The sequence below is a fragment of the Eubalaena glacialis genome, chromosome 7 (assembly GCF_028564815.1).
Source record: "Eubalaena glacialis isolate mEubGla1 chromosome 7, mEubGla1.1.hap2.+ XY, whole genome shotgun sequence".
In the NCBI taxonomy this organism is placed as follows: Eukaryota; Metazoa; Chordata; class Mammalia; order Artiodactyla; family Balaenidae; genus Eubalaena; species Eubalaena glacialis.
In genome coordinates, this window is record NC_083722.1 from 67,951,347 (window position 1) to 67,964,734 (window position 13,388).

At 41.0% G+C, this 13,388-nt stretch overlaps 1 protein-coding gene across 2 annotated transcripts in view; it reads right to left on the bottom strand.

The window, feature by feature from the left end:
• CTNNB1 (catenin beta 1) overlaps positions 1–13,140 on the bottom strand; it is a 41,018-nt gene extending 27,878 nt beyond the window's left edge. For both annotated transcript variants that reach the window (XM_061196581.1, XM_061196580.1), the window contains exon 1: positions 12,936–13,140. The gene's annotated coding sequence lies outside the window, so the exon portion shown is untranslated. The remainder of the gene's footprint in view (positions 1–12,935) is intronic.
• Between the last annotated feature and the right edge of the window lie 248 nt (positions 13,141–13,388).

The following is a 13,388-nucleotide window of genomic DNA, read 5'->3' on the forward strand; positions in this document are numbered from 1 at the left end:
CAACTATAGCAATGTCCAGGTAACAGATGGTGGTGGCTTAGGCTAGGGTAACAGCACTAGGCACAAAAAGCAGCTAGATTAGAGAAATACTTTGGAGATAGAAAAGAGTCTCTGGTTGATGGACTGATTGCAGTAGATGAGAGAAATTAAAGTAGATGAGAGGAATTAAAGATGACTACTAGGTGTTTGGCTTGAGCAATTAGGTTGTGATACTTACTGAGTTTGGTGCAATGTAAGAAAGGAGAACGTTTCTAGAACTGTGCTGTCCAATACAGTAGCCATTAGTCACACATGACTATTTACATTTAAATTTTATTAAAATTTAGCTCATCAGTCACATTACCACATTCCAAGTGCTCAAGAGCCACATGTAGCTCGTGGCTACCATATCAGACCACACAGATGTAGAACACTTCCACCATCACAGAAAGTTCTACTGGACACTGCGGTTCCAGAGGAAAGTTTAAAAAAAAAAAAAAAATGCACCAAATGCTGAGTGATCCAGCAAGACTAAAGGTAAAAAGTATCTGACTGGTCAGCATGGAGGTCCAATAGTGAGTTCAGCAAGAGCACATTCACTGAAATAATGAAAGCAGAACACAAACTGGAATAGGAGATGAAAAGTGAAGACGATATCCATAGGATATCTCTTTCAGACTATGAAAGGGAGCAGAGAAATTAAAGGGGCATTAGCTGGAAAGAAACAAAGGTCGTCCAATTCCAGAATATTCACCCATTCAACAAGTATTTATTAGCACCTACAACTTCCAGATGCTGTTCTGAGTACCAGGCATACAAATCAGAAAAAGACAGTGACAGGGGGAAAGAACAAACGAATAAACAAATGTTACTTCAGAGTATGATTAAGAGCCACAAACTAAATAAAAGAATATAATAAAGTGAAAATGAGTGAAGAGGGACGAACTCAATCTGACATGAGCCATAAATGACAGGAAGGAACCACCTCTGCAAAGATGGAATATATTTGTATGCTATTGGGAAAGATCCAAAATGAGGTGAAAAGATTTAAAAGTCATTCACTCAACACATATTCACTGATCAACTAGTTATGTACTATGATTCTAGGTACTGGGAAGAAAACAGTAAGGAAATAGACAATAATCCCTGTCTTCCTAGAGCTTATGTTCTAGGAGGCTAAGAAAAAGGGGGGAAAAAGGTAAAATATCTATTATGTTAGACAGTGATGAGGCCTAAGGAAAAACATAAAGCGAGATAGGAGATAGGAAGTTGGGGAAGAACTGCACTTCTACTGAGTTTGCAGAGCCTATTGTTTCTAACTCCAAAGCATTCCTCCAATCTAGCTACTCTGTGCCTAGTGCTACTACCCTAACCTAAGCCACCACCGTCTGTCACCTGGATGATTGCCGTAGTTATTTTACTGGTTTCCCCTCTTTCTTTCTTATCTCCTTTCAGTTTTATTTCTATGAAGAGTGAGAGGAGGAAAGTAGTAGGTGATAAAGAGAGTAGTCCAAACACATAGGAGTTTGTGCTTTTACGGAATGAGATGGTTAAGCCCCTGGAGGTTTTCAAACAGAGAAGTTATATGATCTATTGCTTTAAAAGGATTATTCTGGCCACTGTGTTGAGAATACGTTTAAGGGGAACAACGGTGTAAGCAGGAAGACCAGTTAGAAGACCTCTGTAGTAATCCAGGCAAAAGATTAGGACAGCAAGGCTATGAATTGGCATGGTAAGAAATGGCTAGATTTTAGATATATTTTAGAAGGAGAGCAGACACAATTCTCAGACAGGGTTTGGATATGGGGTGCGATAAAGACAGTCAAGAACAGCAAGGTTTTAAGTGTGAGTAACTGGAAAGACAGAGTTCCATTTAGGACAGACTAAGAGAAGCAGCTTTAAGAGAAATTGGGAGCTCAGTTTTAGATATTACATTTGAGAATGCTTCTGAGACATCCAAAATGTTGGGGAAAAAGTTGGCTATCAGGATCTATAGTTCAGGGGAGAAATCCAGGCTAGGGATATAAATCTGGAAGCCATGAGCGAATAGATTAAATACCATGTTTAAAGCTATGAGACTAGAGTGTATTTAGACAATGAAAAAGGAGAGGTCCAAGGACTAAATTTTCAGCCACTACAACATAGAGGTCAGAGATGATAAAAAAAGCAAGGAAGACTAAGGAGGAACCACCAGTGAGGTAGAAAGAAAACCTGCTAGCAGATGTGGTGGCCTAGAAGCCAAGGGAAACTTGTGTCTCAAGCAACTGTACCAAATGCTACTGAGAGGTTAAGTGAGATGAGGACTAGAGATTTATAACATGGTGGTCACTGGTAGGGGTTGAAAAGAAAAGGGGAGAGAGTATATCCAAGCAATTGTTTCAAGGTGTCTTGTTCAAAAGAGAAGCAGACTGGGTGGATGAAAGGGGAAACAGGAAGTAAAGATTTTTTTGTTTTAAATGGGACAAATAATATCATGTCTGTATGCTCATAGAAGGAAAAACCAATGATGCAAGAGAAGGGAGAATGACAGGGTCATATTCTTGAGAGCAAGAGGGAATGGGATCTAGTATAGAAATGAGCTGGTTGTCCTTATCTCTGAACACTACAGTTTGTCCATGATGACAGAGGAGAAGGTAAAGGGCACAGTCACAGATGTGGGAGCATACAGAAATTCTTCCAATTATTCAATATGCTTTGTGAAATAGAAAGCAAGGGAAATAGATGAAAGCAAGGATGGGGGAGGGGGTTTGGGGAGGTTTGAGGAGAGAGGGAAAAGATACAGTCATAAAGAGGGGTGAACTAAGAGACCAAGGACCACTGGACATGAAATCAGAGAGGGACAAGGTTGTTGAGAGTATATATAATGAAGTGATTATGATTCAACACGAAATTTCAGTTGGGTAGAAGTGAGGGTGAGGGATACTGAAAAGCTTAGAAAGACAGTGTAAGTTTCAGTGGGGCTGAAAAGCTGTTGGAATTGAAGTATTGGGGTGGTTGAATCAGATGGAAAAATAAGATCATTGGAGGAGAGGACATCAAGGAACTAAGAGGTCAGAACAGCGGAAGCATCCTCTATATCAGTGTTACTCAAAGTACCAGACCACGACACCCTAAGGAGCTTGTGCCAGATTATATAAACCAACATACTGCTTCCTTCATCAAAAAAGTTTTGGTACCAAAAAAAGTCAGCTGAACTAAACACTGAACTTAGTGACACGGTGATACATTCTGGTACAAACTCCTTACTGCAATTCATACTGGTAACAAACAGTTCACAGACCAGGTGACATTTTGAGTAGCACTGCTCCACATGGATATTGATATCACCAAGAACCAAGAATTATGACAGAAATAAAGACGACAGTGAGCCAGGAGATAACGGTATTCAAGGAAGTAGGGGAATGACCCAGGAAAGTTGGTAGATGACTGAAATAAGGAGGGGTGGTGGGTGGTATAATTTGATGGCATTAGAGTCAAAGCTTAAAGTTTTGGAAAAGAATGGTCAAGAAGTGATAATGAGGAACAAAGAAGACATCTACTCTACCTCTTGGTTCACCAATAAAAGGTGTGCAAGAAGAGGAAACATCTACCACTTCAGAGAGTTTCAAGGTCAGTAGCATTATCAGCGGAGAGGCTAGGTTACAGCTGGAGCAAGAAAGAGAAGGAAACATTCCCAGAACAGATAGACAATAAAAAGGATTTGCTAAGGACTATGAGTTCCAGAAGGCACAATGAATGGACTTCAGGAGATGATAAAATGTGGGAGATGGAGACCAAAAACAGCAATGGGATTCAAATCCGGAGGGATACGGGTAATACATACAGAAGAGTGAGGCATAACTAAAGAAACAAAGTCCTACAAAAGGCATGTGTTAGGACTGGCCTCTGACCAGAATATAATGCTTACTCCTTTATAAAAAGATGGACCTCCATCCATGCAGATTGATGATAAGAAGGTGAAGGAGTTTCTGCTTATTTAGCTTCTGATGGGGAAAAGGGGACTAGTTTGACGAGCAAAGAGACAGTTAAACAGTCTTCCTATCTTAGCACTTTCTAGAGAAATGTAATATGATCTGGGGTGTAACAGCAATAAGGAGAAACCTAAGGCTCTTTGGCATATAGTCAGGGCATTCTTCAAGCATGATTCAAGAATGTAAGTATTCTCTCAAAAAACATCCAGTTTTAGTATTTTAACTATCATTACTTTGCGTTATGAGTGACTCCCAGATTTCTAATCTCTTAAACTTTCTAGCCTCTTTTCATTCTATGGGGAATAGACAGCCTGGCACTCTGACTCAGGACCTAGGAAAAATGACAGCAGAATTAAGGCAGGAAACAGTGACCTATAGAGGACAACTATCAGATATGAGTTTCACCTTGTAAATGGATCACAGAGGACATTCATAACTAAAAGTTACAACGATATAAACCTCACTCATATCTCATGTGGCTTTTCCAAGAGAAGATATCAAATTAAAAAAATAATAATCAAAAAACTAAACAAACTTTAAGTAAATCAACTTTAAGCAAAGTACCAGAAAGACTAATAAGAATCTATCTAAAGAGTACCATGTCAGCATACTATGTTTCCTATATAACATTTATGTAGTGTCTACTTTTGTATCTAAATGAACTGTTGGGTATAAAGTAATGTTTGACATTGCTACATTCTTTCAGTTGCTCAGGAAAGATTTGAAGTGTCTACCTCAGCACTTTCTACACAATAGAATGGAACTCCACTTAGAAACCTCCATAGTTAGTTGGATTGAAAAATATTTCCAAGAAACCCTTGTTCCTCCCTTACACATGGGTCATTCATCTGGTATACAGAAGACTTCAAAGACAGACTCACTCCCTACACCCTTACCCCCAAACCACTTAATTATACTTTAAAGTGGGGGGGGGCAGCTTTTACAACCCCCACCCCACTGAGAAGCAAATTACAATCATTAAGATCGTCTTCAAAATGCATTCCCAAGAAAGTTTGCAGTAAATCTAATGTCTCACAATTTTATATGGATAATGTACAATAGAGTGTGTGTACATAAATATCACAATTATTTCAGCTATCATAAAACCCTGTTAATAAAAGAAACTTATTAACTAACCCTTTAACATGTGCACATCTTTTCCTTCCAAGTCAGATCAGCTACCAGCATTTAAGATAAGATTTATCACAGCTATCATTTGTATGCCATGAGGACTGAAGAACTTCAAAGAATTGAAACAGGTTAAAAATATCTCCCCCACCCCCAATTTTTTAACTAATTGTTTAACACACCTGTTACATCAGTTAAAAGGAAAATATCAGTCCAGCAACATGTAAGTTATGAAATCCCGAGTAAAACCATGGGAATATTAGTGAAGAAATTAACAGATGGAAAGAAACAGGGGAGCAAAATGGCACTGCATGAAGCAGTTTCAAACCAGCATCAGCCAACTATTCATACTTTTCAAACTGTTTTTTTTTTGGGGGGGGGGGTGCGGAGGAGGCCTTTTCAACAAGTTCAAAAGAAATCAGAGGCAGGAAATCTCTGGACTATTACAAGAGAAACTTTACAGTAGCTCTGTAAAGTTACATGGAGATTGTAGAACAGGCCAAGGGGTGAACACCTTGGGATGAATGTTTTGTGAAAACTCCACTGATCAGTTTGGCTTGCATTCTATACCATATCATATAAAAACAATTGCAGTCTACAGCACTATTTTCAGATTTTTTTTAAAACCAATGTTGGCTTATGGTTTGCGTTTTCAGTCCAGACATAGTTTGCCATTTAAACATGTAGTCAGAAAACTAAATACCCAACTTTTCAAACTCTGGAAATGAAAAACCTTGCCCTAGCAGCGAAAGATTTAACCAATATCTACTTAATTGCCTGCATAAATTTATTCTGACCAAATAGCAGTAAGCCATTAATTTAAATAAAACTAATATTCAATTAATTTCTCATTATCTAAACTTTGCTTTTCAGTTTTAAATCTAGTCTGATAATAGTTTATCACAGAAATGCAGACTTTGGCTGAAAACCAGGACATGAGTTAACGCCATCAATAAAATTTCAGGCTGACATGATTGTGTACACACAGCCAGAATTTGTCCAGCATTTTAGGTACCTTCAAAGATTAAGTTTTGAGACCTCATTTAAGAAAACACTTTAAAAAACTATACTTAAAGAAAGAGTCATGTACCAAAATATTCATTGCAGCTCTGTTTACAATAGCCAGGACATGGAAGCAACCTAGGTGTCCATCATCGGATGAATGGATAAAGAAGATGTGGCACATATATACAATGGAATATTACTCAGCCATAAAAACAAATGAAATGGAGGTGTTTGTAATGAGGTGGATGGAGTTAGAGTCTGTCATACAGAGTGAAGTAAGTCAGAAAGAGAAAAACAAATACAGTATGCTAACACATATATATGGAATCTAAGGGGAAAAAAAAAAAAAAAAAGAGGTCATGAAGAACCTAGTGGCAAGATGGGAATAAAGACACAGACCTACTAGAGAATGGACTTGAGGATATGGGGAGGGGGAGGAGTGAGATGTGACAGGGTGAGAGAGTGTCATGGACATATATACACTACCAAATGTAAAATAGATAACTAGTGGGAAGCAGCCGCATAGCACAGGGAGATCAGCTCGGTGCTTTGTGACCACCTAGAGGGGTGGGATAGGGAGGGTGGGAGGGAGGGAGATGCAAGAGGGAAGAGATATGGCAACATATGTATATGTGTAACTGATTCACTTTGTTGTAAAGCAGAAGCTAGCACACCATTGTAAAGCAATTATACTTCAATAAAGATGTTTAAAAAAAAAAAAAAAATTATAAGAAATTCAAAAAAAAAAAAAAAAAAAAAACTATACTTAAGATGATCAAGTAATAAACAAGTTATTTCTCCTCCTTTTCCTTGACCCAACCCATCTTAATTCCTGAACTTACAAGTGTACGTTTCCCAGATTTCACAAAGTTAGTAATATGAACCTGTTTTAAGTTCCTAATCTATAATCAATTGATACAAGGCATTTTTCAAGTGCCAAATATGAACCTAATAGTTTAATAAATCTTACTTCCTAAGTTATACATATATATACATATGTATACATAGAGAGATACAGATGCATACCTACTCCCAGAATCGTATTACCTTCAATCATTTAGTAGAATCATCATTATAAAAAAACTGTACTCTAAATGGACTACTGCAGATGTCACAAACTGGCAGATCCTGCCAATAGGTGTATTTAATTTGTGTTAAACAGTGTCTCAAAACATGAATTTCATTCACCAATGTGTGCAAATCATGGGATGCACATTAATCCAGATTTCCTGCTTCTCTTAGGGGAAAAAAAATTCAGATGATGCAGACACATGAACTACTTTCCCACACAATAGCTGGAGCTGAAGACTGGCTTAGATAGGACATGTGTTCCCCAATTTGTCGTAGTTCACAGGGTCCCAGTTAGCCCATACCTGCCTGGCCCTGGAGACACTGAATAGTTATTCCCACTGTGATGGCAGAATTTTTTTTTTTTTTTTTTTTTTAAGTAAGATGTACATAGTTTTCAGGAGAACTTTCAAATCTACTCTCATCTCATAAAAATCTTGGAAAACTGGAATAGAAGCTATTTGACCTACAGACAGTAAATGATGCAAATACTAGTTATGGACTTAAACATTACTTATTCCATATATGATGCTTTTTGAGGGATCACAACCCATTCTGAAATAACCATTTATATAAAACAGCTGAGGCACTCTTGCCTCATGTTTTTAAAAAGGTATAACAGGGACTTCCCTGGTGGCGCAGAGGTTAGGAATGCTCCTGCTAATGCAGGGGACACGGGTTCAAGCCCTTTTCCAGGAAGATCCCACATGCTGTGGAGCAACTAAGCCCGTGCGCCACAACTACTGAGCCTGTGCTCTAGAGCCCGCGAGCCACAACTACTGAGCCCGCACGCCTAGAGCCCGTGCTCTGAAACAAGAGAAGCCACCACAATGAGAAGCCCGCGCACCCAACGAAGAGTAGCCCCCGCTCGCCGCAACTAGAGAAAGTCCTCGCGCAGAAATGAAGACCCAACACAGCCAAAAATAAGTAAGTTAAATAAATTAATTTTTAAAAAATCTATTAAAAAAAGGTATAACAATAATACATTTCTTAAATAGTCAAAAATCATTATCAATTTTTCCACAAAAATATACTAAATTCCAAGAGCAAAATGGAGCAGTAAGTGATACGGTCATTTTCCCTCCCTACTCAATCAACTTTTAAATTTCATTTCAAGCACCTATTTATGGAAAACATACAAAGTTAAAAATTTTTTTTTCTAAACTGAGAATTTTCCATAAAATGACCATTTGACTTCTAAAAGCTATTTTTTTTTTAATGATTGCTTTTATTTAATTTTGGCTGCACTGGGTCTTCGTTGCTGCGCGCGGGCTTTCTCTATTTGCGGCGAGCGGGGGCTACTCTTCACTGCAGTGCACGGGTTTCTCAATGCGGTGGCTTCTCTTGTTACGGAGCACGGGCTCTAGTGCATGCGGGCTCAGTAGTTGTGGCTCGCGGGCTCTAGAGCGCAGGCTCACTAGTTGTGGCACACGGGCTTAATTATTCTGCAGCATGTGGGATCTTCCTGGACCAGGGCTCGAACCCGTGTCCCCTGCATTGGCAGGCGGATTCTTAACCACTGTGCCACCAGGGAAGTCCCTAAAAGCTATTTTTAAATGGGCTTTCTTCCTGTTACTAATCAGAATCTGATTTAAAACAAGTATTTTCATAAAATAATGCTACTAATAGAAACAGCAAGAACTTTTAACATAGGAGCGTGGAGAAAGGTGTTTACTGAAAATTTTAAAGGTCAAAATACTGGTATTGTGCATCACAGCATTATACAAATGTATACGCTATACAAATGCCTGTAGTCACTAGGCATTGTGCTCTAGAGTTCACGTTAAGTTGACTCAACTAGCTTTGTTGATACCCAGTTCTTAACACAGACATAATATTCCTTGAAAATATAACCAAGTTGAAGACTTACTCATGTTTTACTGTATAAGAGATTTTAGACAAATTGACAATTCACTTCTTTGTTAACTTCTTCTGAGAATTTTAGTTTCTATAATTCATTAATATGGCTAGACATGAGGATCATTTACCCCAAAATTACACTGAGTTTTTGGTTTATAATTATGATATATTTAAGCAGAACTTCCTATTTTAAGTAACAAATAAAATTTAACCCTTAATTTAACTTTGACCTTTCTCCTGCAAATAATGGTTGAGATGACATGTTCTCAAGCCGATCTTTTAACTAGCAGTAATAATATAAATAAGCTATTCTAGAATTCAAAAGGTTCCTTGACTGATGCTTTCCCATCAAAACTGTTTGTAAATATATTCCATGCAAACTTGATGGGGAAAAAAATATCACTAGCATTATATTATATCCACTGGAGGGCACTCAATGTGACCGAAGCATGCAATAACATGCCCTAACTCTATTCTCACTCAACTGCATCAAGTTTGAGGGAGACTTTGGGGATGGGGAATCTCTCTTAAAAGAAGAGATGCCCGCAATTAACAAACTTACAAAGATAGTTAAACTCTAAAAAGGGTTCCTAATGTGACGGACTTTCTCTATTAAGAGCTTCTTTTTCCTTAGAGAGAAAGCAGATTAAATACATACTTCAAGGATACAGGGTTCAGGCCTCAACAGAAGTATCTAGATTTCAAACCTGGTCAAGCTCAGACTTGCGTAAAACACAAAAGCAGCATTCTTAAGTAAACAGAGGAAATAAAGAACTTTCTCCAGAGTTTAAGTGATGAAAAACTACACAAGTTAACTCCTACTCATTTTCAAGCAACACAAATAATATATTTTCCTTTCGTGAAACTTAAGTACTTATTTTAGCCTATTACTCTATCACACCACAATTAGAAAGGTATTACATAAACAATAGTCTGTTAAAGAATGAGAACTGATTCTGCAACTCAGTATCCTCTCAATGAGGGTACAAGATGCAACAGCTACATGCTCTGGACTAATCAGCAAGCAGTAGCTCCTAGTCTATGTTTTACTATTTACTTTTATGGTATAAAAATGTTTTTAGTCAAGGTGTTTCAACTAAAGATACCGTATTCCCAACAAAAAGAGGACTACAAGAATACAACTAAGTTAACACAACTAATGTTTTCACAACCAATGTCACAAGTCAACATGTAGCACGAAAGAGTTGCCAATACTTTTTATTAGAAGTTTGCCCTGCTCTAAATGCATTCATCCCTTCTGCCCTGGGTTGGCAATCAAGCACGCTTCCAACCAAGCTCAAAGTACAAACTTAAAATTTACCAGCTCCTCCTCTACAATTACTATCAGCAACTAGTAAACCATAAAAGAGAAATAAAAGCTTATTATAACTGGACCGATGTATATTGTTTCATTTCAATAACACAAAAGTTTCATTTAGCTGAAGATACTACATATACTCCATTTCTGTGGTTTTAAGTTCACTGCTACTTATAACTATAAAAGACTTGAGATTCAAACTTTTGAATTCTCCATGTTCCTAGTTTCAACAATACTTACGCTCCTCTTTCCACCCCTCCCAACAATAAAAAAGGATATTTGCAGATAGTTTTCCTAAGGGCCAAATCTCAAAACACCCTTAGAGAAATTTGCCTACTTCATGTTTTCCCTTTCCCATTTGGGGAGGTGGAGGAGGGAAGTGTCTATGAAGACAAAAATACACTTCATTTATATGTATAATTTTTATTCTCTTCATCACTAGTAACAGTAGGAAGCTCAATTCAGTTTCAGTTTTAATATAGGAATCTACATTTTTCTACATAATTACCTTGGTAAAGGAAATAGACAACATTTCAAAAGAAAGAAAACTCTTGAACACTTACTGACACTTGAACACTGCTAAATGTTTTTTTTTTTTAAGCCACCTTTTTTTTTTTTTAATTGGTTTTTCCTGAAAGCGATTTTAAATGACTGCTCTAGCCTCTGGGAGAATCTCAGGCCTAGAACTCCACAAGGACTCTAAGTTACATACTATACTAAACTTTCTAGTGCAGTTTTTTAATTTCCCCCTCAAGGACTTCAGACTTGCATAGTCTCAGCATTCCTTTAATCCTATAGAATAGTCTTCTGGAAGTTTTTCAAGTTACTGTTGCAATCACTTTAGGGCCTTGTACATGGCCTTCAGAACAAAGACTAGGTCAAAGTAATGAATACTGGGCGCAACTTAATCAAATTTTGTGAAAAGATATTCTCAAACCTTAATAGCACTTTTTTTTTTTTAACCCAGAAATTTGTGGGTTTAAATGTAAAAGTAAAATAACTGTAGCAGCCGCCTTAGTTCAGAATGGGGCGGGGGGTGGGGGGGTGGGGGGGGTTGGGGGGTGGGGAAGGGGAGGCTCCCAAGTAGAAGTTTATGTCACTTATTTAAGCAGATACTAAACAGTAGCATTATATAAATAACATTTCAAGCTATGTCCAATATTAAGACAAGTTAACAGGAAGATAGCTGAAGGTACTGAATGTACACCAAGGGACAATAATGAAATGGCTTCCCAAGTTCCAGACAAAATACGTTATAACTTAGCGATCTGAAAAACAGCAGCCCAGACTTTATCAAAAGCTAGCCGTCTCTTCAAGTTGCTGTCTAGTCTAAGCCACCACTATTCACGACACAAAGCTCTCGTTTCACTAAAACCACTCCTCGATTTCCTTCTGCCGACCTCTGCATACCAGCAGGCCAGTCTCCCTTCATTCACCGCTCACAAACTCGGGGGGGAGGGGAGACCACAGATGTCTGGAAGATACAAAGTAGGAGACAATGCTCCCTCCAACAGAGAACAGAAAACGAAGGAAACAACTACATCCGACTGCCAAAGCTTTCAAGTTTAGCGGATTCAGAAGCGGGCTGTGAGAACTGAACTTCGAAAGTCTCTGTTCCAACTCCTCTCCCCAGACAAAACACGGAACGAAGTTGCAACGCCTGAATTTCCTTCGGGCAATTTCGTAGCGAGGGAAAAATTCACCCCGCTGGAAAGTGTTCTCAAAATCAAGTTTAGCTGCCATGAAACTATCTGAATAAAGAATTTACACGAACAAAATTCTCGAAGCAGTCAGAGGCTGAATCCTATGGGTCACTTGATAAGAGACAGTAAGCCAGTCGCCCTCGCCCTTATTTTTCCCAGGACCTCCCTTGCACGCCGCTTTCACCCACCTGCACCGTACAAGAAAATATAGGTGCAAGATATGGATTTTTATCTGTGCAAACCCTCCTGGCGCATCGCACCGTCTGCAATAATAGTTTGGATCCTCTAAGGTTTAAAGTTGTTTCGATTTAAACAAGCGCACTCACGCCGGCAGGGCATTAAAAAAAAAAATACTAACGATCCTATTAACAATACGTCCTTAAGCACGAAAGGGGGAACCTGGAGATGGGACCTCGGGTGGCGTCCCAGGCCCAGCGCCCGCACCCCAACTCCCCGCGGAGGCCGGGAAGGCGGAGTCCCCCGTCCCCACCCCGCCCCCCACCCCGGCGCATCCCGAGGCGCAGGGTCCCTCCCCCAAACTCAGCCGCGGCCGGAGCCCCGGACAGAAACCACAGCACACCCCCCCTCCACCCCGCCGGCCATCCGAGCTACAGGACGCGCCCTCGCGGCGCCCCCTCCCCGAAAGCGGTGCTCCCCGGGCCCCCGAGGAGCGGCGCGACCGGAACCGGGCCAGGCCGCCGCCCTCCGTCCCCCAAGCGCGGCCCGCCTCCGCCGCCTCCCCGGCGTCCCCAGCCCGCAACCCCCGCTCCCCACCCGGGGCCTCCGGGCTGCGCTGGGCCCGGTTTCCAGCCGCCGCCGGGACCGCGCGCCCGCGACGAAGTTTGGCTCCGAAGCGGGAGCGGGAGCAGCCCCAGAAGGGTAAAGGGAGGAGCGCCCAAGCACCTCAGGGAAACAGGCTCCTCCCGCCGCGGGAGTCCGACCGTCCTCGGCCTGCAGTGGCGGCTCGACGGGGACCGGAGCTGCTCCTCGGACCTTCCTCGGTCTCCGCCTCCCCTCGCTCTCCGCTCCCGGGCCCGGGCTAACGCGTCTGCCACAGACCGAGAGGCTTAAAATGGCGCCGCACAAGGAGCTCTTATAAGTCGCTCAGGACCCTCTGTATCCTGCCGCCAGCGGCGCAGCGCGGAGCGTTCCGCCGCGCGAGGACAAGGGGCGGGGCGCGGGAGGGGGGGGCGGTGGAAAGTAGTCCCCGTGCCGCTGAGCAGCCCGCCGCCGGCCGCCCGCCCGGGGCAGGGGCGGGGCGCACGCGTCCTCTGCGGACGCTGTCCGGGGTAGAGGCCGGTTGCTGCCCCGCCGTGCGGGACCGGAGGACGGCCCGCTAGGGCGCCGTGGTCCGAG